Source organism: Carcharodon carcharias, chromosome 34 (genome assembly GCF_017639515.1).
Source record: "Carcharodon carcharias isolate sCarCar2 chromosome 34, sCarCar2.pri, whole genome shotgun sequence".
NCBI classification, from domain to species: domain Eukaryota; kingdom Metazoa; phylum Chordata; class Chondrichthyes; order Lamniformes; family Lamnidae; genus Carcharodon; species Carcharodon carcharias.
This window is the reverse complement of record NC_054500.1, coordinates 13389385-13402945: the sequence shown is the minus strand read 5'-3', so window position 1 is coordinate 13402945 and position 13561 is coordinate 13389385.

The window sequence follows — 13561 nt, the reverse complement described above, 5'->3', positions numbered from 1 at the left end:
TGGGATGTTACCCCGTGTTGGCGATAGGATGTTGCCCGGCGTTGGGGATGGGATGTTGCCCGGTGAAGGTGATGGTATGTTGCCCGGGGATGGTGATGGGATGTTGCCCAGTGTTGGTGATAGGCTGTTGCATGGTGTTGGTGATAGCATGTTGCCTGATGTTGGTGATGGGATGTCACATGGTGTTGGTGATGGGATGTTGCCCAGTGTTGGTGATAGGCTGTTGCATAGTTTTGGTGACAGGATGTTGCCTAGTGTTGGTGATGGGATGTTGCATGGTGTTGGTGATAGGCTGTTGCCTGGTGTTGGTGATGGGATGTTGCTCTGTGTTTTTGTTGGGATGTTGCCCGGTGTTTGTGATAGGATGTTGCCTGCTCTTGGTGCTGGGATGTTACCCCGTGTTGGTGATAGGACGTTGCCTGGTGTTGGTGATGGGATGTCGCATGGTGTTGCTAATGGGATGTTGCCTGGTGTTGGTGATGGGATATTGCCCAGTGTTGGTGATAGGATGCTGTATAGTGTTGGTGATAGGATGTTGCCTGGTGTTGGTGATGGGATGTTGCATGGTGTTGGTGATAGGCTGTTGCCTGGTGTTGGTGATGGGATGTTGCTCTGTGTTGTTGTTGGGATTGTGCCCGGTGTTTGTGATAGGATGTTGCCTGCTCTTGGTGTTGGGATGTTACCCCGTGTTGGTGATGGGATGTTACCCGGTGATGGTGATGGGATGTTGCCCTTTGTTGGTGATGGGATGTTGCCCTTTGTTGGCGATGGGATGTTGCCAGGTGTTGGCGATGGGATGTTGCCCGGTGTTGTTGATAGGACGTTGCCCTTTGTTGGTGTTGGGATATTACCCAGTGTTGGGGATGGAATTTTGCCTGGCGTTGGGATGTTGCCTGGTACTGGTGATGGGATGTTGCCTAGTTTTGGTGATAGGATGTTGCCAAGTGTTGGTGTTGAAAGGTTGCCCTGTGTTGTTGTTGGGATGTTGCCCGGTGTTTGTGATAGAATGTTGCCTGCCCTTGGTGATGGGATGTTGCCTGGTGTTGGTGATGGGATGTTGCCCGGTGATGGTGCTGGGATGTTTCCCGGTGATAGTGATGGAATGTTGCCTGGTGTTGTTGATCAGATGTTACCCGGTGTTGGTGATGGGATGTTGCCCGGTGTTAGTGATGGGATGTTACCCGGTGATGGTGATGGGAGGTTGCCCTTTGGTGGTGTTGTGATGTTGCCTAGTGATGGTGATGGGATGTTGCCTGGGTTGTTGCCCAGCGTTGGCGTTGGAATGTTGCCCGGTGATGGTGATGGGATTTTGCCCGCTGTTGGTGACGCGACGTTGCCAGGTATTGGTCATGGGATGTTGCCTGGCTTTGGGGATGGGATGTTACCCCATGTTGGTGATAGGATGTTGCCCGGCATTGGGGATGGGATGTTACCCGGTGTTGGCGATGCGACGTTGCCCGGTGTTGGTGATAGGATGTTGCCTGGTGTTGGTGATGGGATGTTGCCTGGTGTTGGTGATGGGATGTTGCCCTTTGTTGGTGATGGGATGTTGCCTGGTGTTGGTCATGGGCTGTTGCCTGGTGTTTGTGATAGGCTGTTGCAAAGTGTTGGTGATGGGACGTTGCCTGGTGTTGGTGATGGGATGTTGCCTGGTGTTGGTGTTGGGATGTTGCCTGGTGTTGGTGATGGGATGTTGCTCTGTGTTGTTGTTGGGATGTGGCCCGGTGTTTGTGATAGGATGTTGCCTGCTCTTGGTGTTGGGATGTTACCCCGTGTTGGCGATAGGATGTTGCCTGGCGTTGGGGATGGGATGTTGCCCGGTGAAGGTGATGGTATGTTGCCCGGTGATGGTGATGGGATGTTGCCCAGTGTTGGTGATAGGCTGTTGCATGGGGTTGGTGATAGCATGTTGCCTGATGTTGGTGATGGGATGTTGCCTGGTGTTGGTGATGGGATGTTGCCCAGTGTTGGTGATAGGCTGCTGCATAGTGTTGGTGATAGGATGTTGCCTAGTGTTGGTGATGGGGTGTTACATGGTGTTGGTGATAGGCTGTTGCCTGGTGTTGGTGATGGGATGTTGCTCTGTGTTGTTGTTGGGATGTTGCCCGGTGTTTGTGATAGGATGTTGCCTTCTCTTGGTGTTGGGATATTACCCAGTGTTGGGGATGGAATGTTGCCTGGCGTTGGGATGTTGCCTGGTGCTGGTGATGGGATGTTGCCTAGTTTTGGTGATAGGATGTTGCCAAGTGTTGGTGATGAAACGTTGCCCTGTGATGTTGTTGGGATGTTGCCCGGTGTTTGTGATAGGATGTTGCCTGCTCTTGGTGATGGGATGTTGCCTGGTGTTGGTGATGGTATGTTGCCCGGTGATGGTGCTGGGATGTTGTCCGGTGATAGTGATGGGATGTTGCCTGGTGTTGTTGATCAGATGTTACCCGGTGTTGGTGATGGGATGTTGCCCGGTGTTGGTGATGGGATGTTACCCGGTGATGGTGATGGGATGTTGCCCTTTGTTGGTGTTGGGATGTTGCCTAGTGATGGTGATGTGTTGTTGCCTGGGTTGTTGCCCGGCGTTGGTGTTGGAATGTTGCCCAGTGATGGTGATGGGATTTTGCCCACTGTTGGTGACGCGACGTTGCCAGGTGTTGGTGATGGGATGTTGCCTGGCTTTGGGGATGGGATGTTACCCCATGTTGGTGATAGGATGTTGCCCGGCATTGGGGATGGGATGTTACCCGGTGTTGGCGATGCGACGTTGCCCGTTGTTGGTGATAGGATGTTGCCCTTTGTTGGTGATGGGATGTTGCCTGGTGTTGGTCATGGGATGTTGCCCAGTGTTGGTGATAGGCTGTTGCAAGGTGTTGGTGATGGGATGTTGCCTGGTGTTGGTGATGGGATGTTGCCTGGTGTTGGTGTTGGGATGTTGCCTGGTGTTGGTGATGGGATGTTGCTCTGTGTTGTTGTTGGGATGTTGCCCGGTGTTTGTGATAGGACGTTGCCTGCTCTTGGTGTTGGGATGTTACCCCGTGTTGGTGATAGGATGTTGCCCGGCGTTGGGGATGGGATGTTGCCCGGTGAAAGTGATGGGATGTTGACCGGTGATGGTGATGGGATGTTGCCCGGCGTTGGGGATGGGATGCTACCTGGTGTTGGCGATGGGATTTTGCCAGGTGTTGGCGACAGGACGTTGCCCTTTGTTGGTGTTGGGATATTACCCAATGTTGGGGATGGGATGTTGCCTGGCATTGGGATGTTGCCTGGTGCTGGTGATGGGATGTTGCCTGGTGTTGGTGATGGGATGTTTCCAGGTGTTGGTGATGGAATGTTGCCTGCTCTTGGTGATAAGTTGTTGCCTGGTGTTGGTGCTGGGATGTTGCCTGGTGATGGTGCTGGGCTGTTACCCGGTGTTTGTGATAGGATGTTGCCTGCTTTTGTTGATGAGATGTTGCCTGGTGTTGGTGATGGGATGTTGCCCGGTGATAGTGCTGGGATGTTGCCCGGTGATAGTGATGGAATGTTGCCTGGTGTTATTGATCAGATGTTACCCGGTGTTGGTGATGGGATGTTGCCCAGTGTTTGTGATGGGATTTTGCCCGCTGTTGGTGATGGGATATTGCCAGGTGTTGGTGATGGGATGTTGCCTGGCGTTGGGGATGGGATGTTATCCCGTGCTGGTGATAGGATGTTGCCCAGTGTTAGGGATGGGATGTTGCCCGGATTTGGTGATTGGATGTTGCTCAGTGGTGGTGATGGGGTGTTGCCTGGTGTTGTTGATGGAATGTTGCCTGGTGTTTCTGATGGGATGTTTCACGGTGTAGGTGAGGGGATGTCACCCGGTGAAGGTGATGTTATGTTGCCCGGTGATGGTGATGGGATGTTGCCCAGTGTTGGTGATAGGCTGTTGCATGGTGTTGGTGATGGGATGTTGCTTAGTGTTGGTGATGGGATGTTGCCCTTTGTTGGTGATGGAATGTTGCCTGGTTTTGGTGATGGGATGTTGCCCAGTGTTGGTGAAAGGCTGTTGCATGGTGTTGGTGATGGGATGTTGCCTGGTGTTAGCGATGGGATGTTGCCAGGTGTTGGCAATGGGATGTTGCCCTCTTTTGGTGATAGGATGTTGCCCTTTGTTGGTGTTGGGATATTACCCAGTGTTGGGGATGGGATGTTGCCTGGCGTGGGGATTTTGCTTGGTGTTGGTGATGGGATGTTGCACGGTGATGGTGATGGAATGTTGCCCGGTGTTGCTGATGGGATGTTTCGCGGTGTAGGTGATGGGATGTGACCTGGTGTAGGTGATGGGATGTTGCTGGGTGATGGGATGGGATGTTGCCTGGTGATGGTGATGGATGTGGCCCAGTGTTGGAGATGGCATGTTGCCCGGATTTGGTGATTGGATGTTGCTCAGTGGTGGTGATGGGATGTTGCCTGGTGTTGGTGATGGAATGTTGCCCGGTGTTTCTGATGGGATGTTTCACGGTGTAGGTGAGGGGATGTCACCCGGTGAAGGTGATGTTATGTTGCCCGGTGATGGTGATGGGATGTTGCCCAGTGTTGGTGATAGGCTGTTGCATGGTGTTGGTGATAGGATGTTGCCTGGTGTTGGTGATGGGATGTTGCTCTGTGTTGGTGATGGGATGTTGCCTGGTGTTGGTGATGGGATGTTGCTCTGTGTTGTTGTTGGGATTTTGCCCGGTGTTTGTGATAGGATGTTGCCTGCTCTTGGTGTTGGGATGTTACCCCGTGTTGGCGATAGGATGTTGCCCGGCGTTGGGAATGGGATGTTGCCCGGTGAAGGTGATAGTATGTTGCCCGGGGATGGTGATGGGATGTTGCCCAGTGTTGGTGATAGGCTGTTGCATGTTGTTGGTGATAGCATGTTGCCTGATGTTGGTGATGGGATGTCGCATGGTGTTGGTGATGGGATGTTCCCTGTTGTTGGTGATGGGATGTTGCCCAGTGTTGGTGATAGGCTGTTGCATAGTGTTGGTGATAGGATGTTGCCTAGTGTTGGTGATGGGATGTTGCATGAAGTTGGTGATAGGCTGTTGCCTCGTGTTGGTGATGGGATGTTGCTCTGTGTTTTTGTTGGGATGTTGCCCGGTGTTTGTGATAGGATGTTGCCTGCTCTTGGTGCTGGGATGTTACCCCGTGTTGGTGATAGGTCGTTGCCTGGTGTTGGTGATGGGATGTCGCATGGTGTTGGTGATGGGATGTTGCCTGGTGTTGGTGATGGGATATTGCCCAGTGTTGGTGATAGGATGCTGCATAGTGTCGGTGATAGGATGTTGCCTGGTGTTGGTGATGGGATGTTGCATGGTGTTGGTGATAGGCTGTTGCCTGGTGTTGGTGATGGGATGTTGCTCTGTGTTGTTGTTGGGATGTTGCCCGGTGTTTGTGATAGGATGTTACCTGCTCTTGGTGTTGGGATGTTACCCCGTGTCGGTGATGGGATGTTACCCGGTGATGGTGATGGGATGTTGCCCTTTGTTGGCGATGGGATGTTGCCAGGTGTTGGCGATGGAATGTTGCCTGGTGTTGTTGATAGGACGTTGCCCTTTGTTGGTGTTGGGATATTACCCAGTGTTGGGGATGGAATGTTGCCTGGCGTTGGGATGTTGCCTGGTGCTGGTGATGGGATGTTGCCTAGTTTTGGTGATAGGATGTTGCCAAGTGTTGGTGTTCAAAGGTTGCCCTGTGTTGTTGTTGGGATGTTGCCCGGTGTTTGTGATAGAATGTTGTCTGCCCTTGGTGATGGGATGTTCCCTGGTGTTGGTGATGGGATGTTGCCCGGTGATGGTGCTGCGATGTTTCCCGGTGATAGTGATGGAATGTTGCCTGGTGTTGTTGATCAGATGTTACCCGGTGTTGGTGATGGGATGTTGCCCGGTGTTAGTGATGGGATGTTACCCGGTGATGGTGATGGGATGTTGCCCTTTGGTGGTGTTGTGATGTTGCCTAGTGATGGTGATGGGATGTTGCCTGGGTTGTTGCCCGGCGTTGGCGTTGGAATGTTGCCCGGTGATGGTGATGGGATTTTGCCCCATGTTGGTGACGCGACGTTGCCAGGTATTGGTCATGGGATGTTGCCTGGCTTTGGGGATGGGATGTTACCCCATGTTGGTGATAGGATGTTGCCCGGCATTGGGGATGGGATGTTACCCGGTGTTGGCGATGCGACGTTGCGCGGTGTTGGTGATAGGATGTTGCCTGGTGTTGGTGATGGGATGTTGCCTGGTGTTGGTCATGGGCTGTTGCCCAGTGTTTGTGATAGGCTGTTGCAAAGTGTTGGTGATGGGACGTTGCCTGGTGTTGGTGATGGGATGTTGCCTGGTGTTGGTGTTGGGATGTTGCCTGGTGTTGTTGATGGGATGTTGCTCTGTGTTGTTGTTGGGATGTTGCCCGGTGTTTGTGATAGGATGTTGCCTGCTCTTGGTGTTGGGATGTTACCCCGTGTTGGCGATAGGATGTTGCCCGGCGTTGGGGATGGGATGTTGCCCGGTGAAGGTGATGGTATGTTGCCCGGTGATGGTGATGGGATGTTGCCCAGTGTTGGTGATAGGCTGTTGCATGGTGTTGGTGATAGCATGTTGCCTGATGTTGGTGATGGGATGTTGCATGGTGTTGGTGATGGGATGTTGCCTGTTGGTGGTGATGGGATGTTGCCCAGTGTTGGTGATAGGCTGCTGCATAGTGTTGGTGATAGGATGTGGCCTAGTGTTGGTGATGGGGTGTTACATGGTGTTGGTGATAGGCTGTTGCCTGGTGTTGGTGATGGGATGTTGCTCTGTGTTGTTGTTGGGATGTTGCCCGGTGTTTGTGATAGGATGTTGCCTGCTCTTGGTGTTGGGATATTACCCAGTGTTGGGGATGGAATGTTGCCTGGCGTTGGGATGTTGCCTGGTGCTGGTGATGGGATGTTGCCTAGTTTTGGTGATAGGATGTTGCCAAGTGTTGGTGATGAAACGTTGCCCTGTGATGTTGTTGGGATGTTGCCCGGTGTTTGTGATAGGATGTTGCCTGCTCTTGGTGATGGGATGTTGCCTGGTGTTGGTGATGGGATGATGCCCGGTGATGGTGCTGGGATGTTGCCCGGTGATAGTGATGGAATGTTGCCTGGTGTTGTTGATCAGATGTTACCCGGTATTGGTGATGGGATGTTGCCCGGTGTTGGTGATGGGATGTTACCCAGTGATGGTGATGGGATGTTGCCCTTTGTTGGTGTTGGGATGTTGCCCAGTGATGGTGATGTGATGTTGCCTGGGTTGTTGCCCGGCGTTGGTGTTGGAATGTTGCCCAGTGATGGTGATGGGAATTTGCCCGCTGTTGGTGACGCGACGTTGCCAGGTGTTGGTGATGGGATGTTGCCTGGCTTTGGGGATGGGATGTTACCCCATGTTGGTGATAGGATGTTGCCCGGCATTGGGGATGGGATGTTACCCGGTGTTGGCGATGCGACGTTGCCCGTTGTTGGTGATAGGATGTTGCCCTTTGTTGGTGATGGGATGTTGCCTGGTGTTGGTCATGGGATGTTGCCCAGTGTTGGTGATAGGCTGTTGCAAGGTGTTGGTGCTGGGATGTTGCCTGGTGATGGTGCTGGGCTGTTACCCGGTGTTTGTGATAGGATGTTGCCTGCTTTTGGTGATGAGATGTTGCCTGGTGTTGGTGATGGGATGTTGCCCGGTGATGGTGCTGGGATGTTGCCCGGTGATAGTGATGGAATGTTGCCTGGTGTTATTGATCAGATGTTACCCGGTGTTGGTGATGGGATGTTGCCCAGTGTTGGTGATGGGATTCTGCCCGCTGTTGGTGACGGGACATTGCCAGGTGTTGGTGATGGGATGTTGCCTGGTGATGGTGCTGGGCTTTTGCCCGGTGTTTGTGATAGGATGTTGCCTGATTTTGGTGATGAGATGTTGCCTGGTGTTGGTGATGGGATGTTGCACGGTGATGGTGCTGGGATGTTGCCCGGTGACAGTGATGGAATGTTGCCTGGTGTTATTGATCAGATGTTACCCGGTGTTGGTGATGGGATGTTGCCCAGTGTTCGTGATGGGATTTTGCCCGCTGTTGGTGACGGGATATTGCCAGGTGTTGGTGATGGGATGTTGCCTGGCGTTGGGGATGGGATGTTATCCCGTGTTGGTGATAGGATGTTGCCCAGCGTTGGGGATGGGATGTTGCCCGGATTTGCTGATTGGCTGTTGCTCAGTGGTGGTGATGGGGTGTTGCCTGGTGTTGTTGATGGAATGTTGCCTGGTGTTTCTGATGGGATGTTTCACGGTGTAGGTGAGGGGATGTCACCCGGTGAAGGTGATGTTATGTTGCCCGGTGATGGTGATGGGATGTTGCCCAGTGTTGGTGATAGGCTGTTGCATGGTGTTGGTGATAGGATGTTGCCTGGTGCTGGTGATGGGATGTTGCTTAGTGTTGGTGATGGGATGTTGCCCTTTGTTGGTGATGGAATGTTGCCTGGTGTTGGTGATGGGATGTTGCCCAGTGTTGGTGAAAGGCTGTTGCATGGTGTTGGTGATGGGATGTTGCCTGGCGTTGGGGATGGGATGTTATCCCGTTTTGGTGATAGGATGTTGCCCAGCGTTGGGGATGGGATGTTACCTGGTGTTAGCGATGGGATGTTGCCAGGTGTTGGCAATGGGATGTTGCCCTCTTTTGGTGATAGGATGTTGCCCTTTGTTGGTGTTGGGTTATTACCCAGTGTTGGGGATGGGATGTTGCCTGGCGTGGGGATTTTGCTTGGTGTTGGTGATGGGATGTTGCACGGTGATGGTGATGGAATGTTGCCCGGTGTTGCTGATGGGATGTTTCGCGGTGTAGGTGATGGGATGTGACCTGGTGTAGGTGATGGGATGTTGCTGGGTGATGGGATGGGATGTTGCCTGGTGATGGTGATGGATGTGGCCCAGTGTTGGAGATGGCATGTTGCCCGGATTTGGTGATTGGATGTTGCTCAGTGGTGGTGATGGGGTGTTGCCTGGTGTTGGTGATGGAATGTTGCCCGGTGTTTCTGATGGGATGTTTCACGGTGTAGGTGAGGGGATGTCACCCGGTGAAGGTGATGTTATGTTGCCCGGTGATGGTGATGGGATGTTGCCCAGTGTTGGTGATAGGCTGTTGCATGGTGTTGGTGATAGGATGTTGCCTGGTGTTGGTGATGGGATGTTGCTCTGTGTTGGTGATGGGATGTTGCCTGGTGTTGGTGATGGGATGTTGCTCTGTGTTGTTGTTGGGATGTTGCCCGGTGTTTGTGATAGGATGTTGCCTGCTCTTGGTGTTGGGATGTTACCCCGTGTTGGCGATAGGATGTTGCCCGGCGTTGGGGATGGGATGTTGCCCGGTGAAGGTGATGGTATGTTGCCCGGGGATGGTGATGGGATGTTGCCCAGTGTTGGTGATAGGCTGTTCCATGGTGTTGGTGATAGCATGTTGCCTGGTGTTGGTGATGGGATGTTGCTCTGTGTTGTTGTTGGGATGTTGCCCGGTGTTTGTGATAGGATGTTACCTGCTCTTGGTGTTGGGATGTTACCCCGTGTTGGTGATGGGATGTTACCCGGTGATGGTGATGGGATGTTGCCCTTTGTTGGCGATGGGATGTTGCCAGGTGTTGGCGATGGAATGTTGCCTGGTGTTGTTGATAGGACGTTGCCCTTTGTTGGTGTTGGGATATTACCCAGTGTTGGGGATGGAATGTTGCCTTGCGTTGGGATGTTGCCTGGTGCTGGTGATGGGATGTTGCCTAGTTTTGGTGATAGGATGTTGCCAAGTGTTGGTGTTCAAAGGTTGCCCTGTGTTGTTGTTGGGATGTTGCCCGGTGTTTGTGATAGAATGTTGCCTGCCCTTGGTGATGGGATGTTCCCTGGTGTTGGTGATGGGATGTTGCCCGGTGATGGTGCTGGGATGTTTCCCGGTGATAGTGATGGAATGTTGCCTGGTGTTGTTGATCAGATGTTACCCGGTGTTGGTGATGGGATGTTGCCCGGTGTTAGTGATGGGATGTTACCCGGTGATGGTGATGGGATGTTGCCCTTTGGTGGTGTTGTGATGTTGCCTAGTGATGGTGATGGGATGTTGCCTGGGTTGTTGCCCGGCGTTGGCGTTGGAATGTTGCCCGGTGATGGTGATGGGATTTTGCCCCATGTTGGTGACGCGACGTTGCCAGGTATTGGTCATGGGATGTTGCCTGGCTTTGGGGATGGGATGTTACCCCATGTTGGTGATAGGATGTTGCCCGGCATTGGGGATGGGATGTTACCCGGTGTTGGCGATGCGACGTTGCCCGGTGTTGGTGATAGGATGTTGCCTGGTGTTGGTGATGGGATGTTGCCTGGTGTTGGTCATGGGCTGTTGCCCAGTGTTTGTGATAGGCTGTTGCAAAGTGTTGGTGATGGGACGTTGCCTGGTGTTGGTGATGGGATGTTGCCTGGTGTTGGTGTTGGGATGTTGCCTTGTGTTGGTGATGGGATGTTGCTCTGTGTTGTTGTTGGGATGTTGCCCGGTGTTTGTGATAGGATGTTGCCTGCTCTTGGTGTTGGGATGTTACCCCGTGTTGGCGATAGGATGTTGCCCGGCGTTGGGGATGGGATGTTGCCCGGTGAAGGTGATGGTATGTTGCCCGGTGATGGTGATGGGATGTTGCCCAGTGTTGGTGATAGGCTGTTGCATGGTGTTGGTGATAGCATGTTGCCTGATGTTGGTGATGGGATGTTGCATGGTGTTGGTGGTGGGATGTTGCCTGTTGGTGGTGATGGGATGTTGCCCAGTGTTGGTGATAGGCTGCTGCATAGTGTTGGTGATAGGATGTGGCCTAGTGTTGGTGATGGGGTGTTACATGGTGTTGGTGATAGGCTGTTGCCTGGTGTTGGTGATGGGATGTTGCTCTGTGTTGTTGTTGGGATGTTGCCCGGTGTTTGTGATAGGATGTTGCCTGCTCTTGGTGTTGGGATATTACCCAGTGTTGGGGATGGAATGTTGCCTGGCGTTGGGATGTTGCCTGGTGCTGGTGATGGGATGTTGCCTAGTTTTGGTGATAGGATGTTGCCAAGTGTTGGTGATGAAACGTTGCCCTGTGATGTTGTTGGGATGTTGCCCGGTGTTTGTGATAGGATGTTGCCCGGTGATGGTGCTGGGATGTTGCCCAGTGATAGTGATGGAATGTTGCCTGGTGTTGTTGATCAGATGTTACCCGGTATTGGTGATGGGATGTTGCCCGGTGTTGGTGATGGGATGTTACCTGGTGATGGTGATGGGATGTTGCCCTTTGTTGGTGTTGGGATGTTGCCTAGTGATGGTGATGTGATGTTGCCTGGGTTGTTGCCCGGCGTTGGTGTTGGAATGTTGCCCAGTGATGGTGATGGGATTTTGCCCGCTGTTGGTGACGCGACGTTGCCAGGTGTTGGTGATGGGATGTTGCCTGGCTTTGGGGATGGGATGTTACCCCATGTTGGTGATAGGATGTTGCCCGGCATTGGGGATGGGATGTTACCCGGTGTTGGCGATGCAACGTTGCCCTTTGTTGGTGATAGGATGTTGCCCTTTGTTGGTGATGGGATGTTGCCTGGTGTTGGTCATGGGATGTTGCCCAGTGTTGGTGATAGGCTGTTGCAAGGTGTTGGTGATGGGATGTTGCCTGGTGATGGTGCTGGGCTGTTACCCGGTGTTTGTGATAGGATGTTGCCTGCTTTTGGTGATGAGATGTTGCCTGGTGTTGGTGATGGGATGTTGCCCGGTGATGGTGCTGGGATGTTGCCCGGTGATAGTGATGGAATGTTGCCTGGTGTTATTGATCAGATGTTACCCGGTGTTGGTGATGGGATGTTGCCCAGTGTTGGTGATGGGATCCTGCCCGCTGTTGGTGACGGGACGTTGCCAGGTGTTGGTGATGGGATGTTGCCCGGTGTTGCTGATGGGATGTTTCGCAGTGTAGGTGATGGGATGTGACCTGGTGTAGGTGATGGGATGTTGCTGGGTGATGGGATGGGATGTTGCCTGGTGATGGTGATGGATGTGGCCCAGTGTTGGAGATGGCATGTTGCCCGGATTTGGTGATTGGATGTTGCTCAGTGGTGGTGATGGGATGTTGCCTGGTGTTGGTGATGGAATGTTGCCCGGTGTTTCTGATGGGATGTTTCACGGTGTAGGTGAGGGGATGTCACCCGGTGAAGGTGATGTTATGTTGCCCGGTGATGGTGATGGGATGTTGCCCAGTGTTGGTGATAGGCTGTTGCATGGTGTTGGTGATAGGATGTTGCCTGGTGTTGGTGATGGGATGTTGCTCTGTGTTGGTGATGGGATGTTGCCTGGTGTTGGTGATGGGATGTTGCTCTGTGTTGTTGTTGGGATGTTGCCCGGTGTTTGTGATAGGATGTTGCCTGCTCTTGGTGTTGGGATGTTACCCCGTGTTGGCGATAGGATGTTGCCCGGCGTTGGGGATGGGATGTTGCCCGGTGAAGGTGATGGTATGTTGCCCGGGGATGGTGATGGGATGTTGCCCAGTGTTGGTGATAGGCTGTTCCATGGTGTTGGTGATAGCATGTTGCCTGGTGTTGGTGATGGGATGTTGCTCTGTGTTGTTGTTGGGATGTTGCCCGGTGTTTGTGATAGGATGTTACCTGCTCTTGGTGTTGGGATGTTACCCCGTGTTGGTGATGGGATGTTACCCGGTGATGGTGATGGGATGTTGCCCTTTGTTGGCGATGGGATGTTGCCAGGTGTTGGCGATGGAATGTTGCCTGGTGTTGTTGATAGGACGTTGCCCTTTGTTGGTGTTGGGATATTACCCAGTGTTGGGGATGGAATGTTGCCTTGCGTTGGGATGTTGCCTGGTGCTGGTGATGGGATGTTGCCTAGTTTTGGTGATAGGATGTTGCCAAGTGTTGGTGTTCAAAGGTTGCCCTGTGTTGTTGTTGGGATGTTGCCCGGTGTTTGTGATAGAATGTTGCCTGCCCTTGGTGATGGGATGTTCCCTGGTGTTGGTGATGGGATGTTGCCCGGTGATGGTGCTGGGATGTTTCCCGGTGATAGTGATGGAATGTTGCCTGGTGTTGTTGATCAGATGTTACCCGGTGTTGGTGATGGGATGTTGCCCGGTGTTAGTGATGGGATGTTACCCGGTGATGGTGATGGGATGTTGCCCTTTGGTGGTGTTGTGATGTTGCCTAGTGATGGTGATGGGATGTTGCCTGGGTTGTTGCCCGGCGTTGGCGTTGGAATGTTGCCCGGTGATGGTGATGGGATTTTGCCCCATGTTGGTGACGCGACGTTGCCAGGTATTGGTCATGGGATGTTGCCTGGCTTTGGGGATGGGATGTTACCCCATGTTGGTGATAGGATGTTGCCCGGCATTGGGGATGGGATGTTACCCGGTGTTGGCGATGCGACGTTGCCCGGTGTTGGTGATAGGATGTTGCCTGGTGTTGGTGATGGGATGTTGCCTGGTGTTGGTCATGGGCTGTTGCCCAGTGTTTGTGATAGGCTGTTGCAAAGTGTTGGTGATGGGACGTTGCCTGGTGTTGGTGATGGGATGTTGCCTGGTGTTGGTGTTGGGATG